Source organism: Hypanus sabinus, chromosome 16, assembly GCF_030144855.1.
Source record: "Hypanus sabinus isolate sHypSab1 chromosome 16, sHypSab1.hap1, whole genome shotgun sequence".
Lineage (NCBI taxonomy): Eukaryota > Metazoa > Chordata > Chondrichthyes > Myliobatiformes > Dasyatidae > Hypanus > Hypanus sabinus.
Genome location: NC_082721.1, coordinates 39,438,075 through 39,440,475, shown reverse-complemented (window position 1 = coordinate 39,440,475; position 2,401 = coordinate 39,438,075). Strand labels below are relative to the sequence as shown.

The 2,401-nt window shown below is 44.3% G+C and overlaps 1 pseudogene; it reads right to left on the bottom strand.

Moving 5' to 3' along the window:
• Positions 1 to 575: 575 nt before the first annotated feature.
• On the bottom strand, positions 576 to 1,523 carry LOC132405821 (ubiquitin-like domain-containing CTD phosphatase 1; annotated as a pseudogene).
• Positions 1,524 to 2,401: the final 878 nt, after the last annotated feature.

Genomic DNA, 2,401 nt, shown 5'->3' with positions numbered 1-2,401 from the left:
TAAAAGTGTGGGTATAATAATAATCAATAACAAACAAGCTCTATCATTGTCTAGGGGATAATGAATTATCATGGGAAAGTATAAAGTTCAGTTCAGTTCATGTAGGCTGAGGTAGTTGTTGGTTCTTCTGTTGTAACCATTGGAGGGAGCGAGAGAGAGAAAGTGAGGGCAAGCAAACAATGACAGCTACAGTCAGTCAAATCTTCCTTTACGTTCTTGATCCATCAATGTGTTGTTGTGGCCATTCAGGTATAACCCCTCTGTCCTTTAGCTAGACCGTTCTTCTATGGTGGACTCGTCACCCAGGCAAGAGTGGACACAAACACAAGCCCCCACCGGCCTCGCTATAAACACTGTGAGTTAAAATTGACTGACCCTTCGTTCGGACTCCAATGCCCCACACCTTCTCGTGGGTTCCAATACTTAAGCAGTGCTCACTAGTGTGTCTCCTGGTGCATCTCCTGGTGTGCCTATCAAAGTGCTCAGCACATGTTCTGAGTTCAATCACGGTAAAAGTTTCCTCATGTATACTTTTGAAGTATACACAACCTAGTGCAGAAAGATCCACATGAGGCTCATTGCCCTTTTTTCTTGGAAAGATATCTTTCCCAGTATTTATGATTAAGCTCTGTAAGGTCTTCCAACTTGCCAATCTCCTTCAGGTATCGCGACAATTTAAGTAGTTCCATATCTTTATCTCGGTTAAGATGAGCCTTCATAAAAGGTCTAATCTACAATCCATTTTGTGGATTCATCAGAAAGTTGCGTCCAATATCATCAAACATTATTGTATTTTTTCTAGTGTAGAACTCGGGAAATTTATCCCAAATGGCTCCCAGTGGCTTGACCTCCATTACTCCTCGTTTAGGTGTATGCACTGTGATCATTGCTGCACTGTCCAACATGAAGGTTATCTTATAATTAGGATGTGTTGTGACTCCAAGTTCTTTCATTTTCACTTCAATCCACTTCATACTAGTAGCAGACCATATAACAATGTCATAATCTTCATATGCAGATGTAAGGAACTCATGCAGGTATGGCCTCATTAGATCAAGTCCACTCTCAGCACAGGATCTAGGGTCAAATAATGTGTAATCAACATCCAAAACTAGTAGCTTTTTCCCTTCCCAGGGTTGGTTCAGCATTTCTATTTTGTACTCCTTCACTCTGCATGCAATTTTGGCCAAGTTTTCTTCCCTGTTCTCTACTTCCAAAACATTCTCTTCAACGTCAAAGTCATTGACAACATCTTCATTGTCAGGGGGTGGTGCCAGTACTTCCTCCAGGCACTCCTCCCTGCTGCCCATCATCATAATCTTAGTATTTGCCTTCAATTTAAGCATTCCCAGCTTAACATCATCTTCGGCAGCTTTACCTTTGAATTTCAGGCCAAGTAACTTCTGTCGCTCTGGCAGTACACCACTTAGAGTCTTAATCATCTCTTTCAAGTCCAGAACTGTATCTTCCTCTGTCACAGGATATTCTTGCCCACTCCACTTTATTATAATTGATACAGACATCTTGACATATAAGATGGCTGTACTCGTCTCCGTGCTCACCGGAAGTTCCGTCCGCCCCCACTATCCTGAGTCTGTGGCTCAACCTTAATTTTTCCAACTCTAACTGAATCGCCCCAACAACTGGTTTCTTTTCAGGGATAAGTTCCAATACCCCCGGCGTGAACACATCCTCGGATATATAATGGTGGGCTATGGCCCTCTGTATCTCCCACTTTTTCATTGACTACTCTGGGAGATTTAAACCTTTCGCAATATCCAGATATCTGGAACTGCGGGCATCCCAGAATAAGGTCTACATATCAATCTGGGGGGACAAGGTGTGGCTCTGCAAGAATGAAGAGGATCACCGGCTTGGGATTGGCATCACCTCTGTGGAAATGAATGTGGACACGGTGAAGGAGACAGACAGGCGGGGATTCGATCTCACAACACCATACAGAACCTTCAGTTTTGTGGCTGATTCGGACTCTGAGAAGGATGATTGGGGCGAAGCGTTACGGGAATCCACTACTGAGGCCCTGTCCAACTACAAGGTTGCGGAGCAGAATTGGGGCCTCGTCTCGACATTTGATTACCAAATTGGGGGGTCAGTGAATCAGGCTGTAAGTCCTTGCAATCCAATAGGATTTTACTTTTGGGATGGTTCAAGCTACAGTACTGGGGGGCGGGGGGGGGGGGGCTGGCCAAAAGAGAGTCCCTCATAATCCCACCTCCAACCAAGAACATCAAGCAGTGCTTCATCCTGGGTGACATTAAGAACACTGGGGAAACAGTGGAAGCTTATTGAAAGAGGGGCTGACAACCTTCTCCAAAAACATTCTGCTGCAGAAGCGGGATAGAACCTGGCGAATTATGATAACTTTAGGTAATTGAAAGCC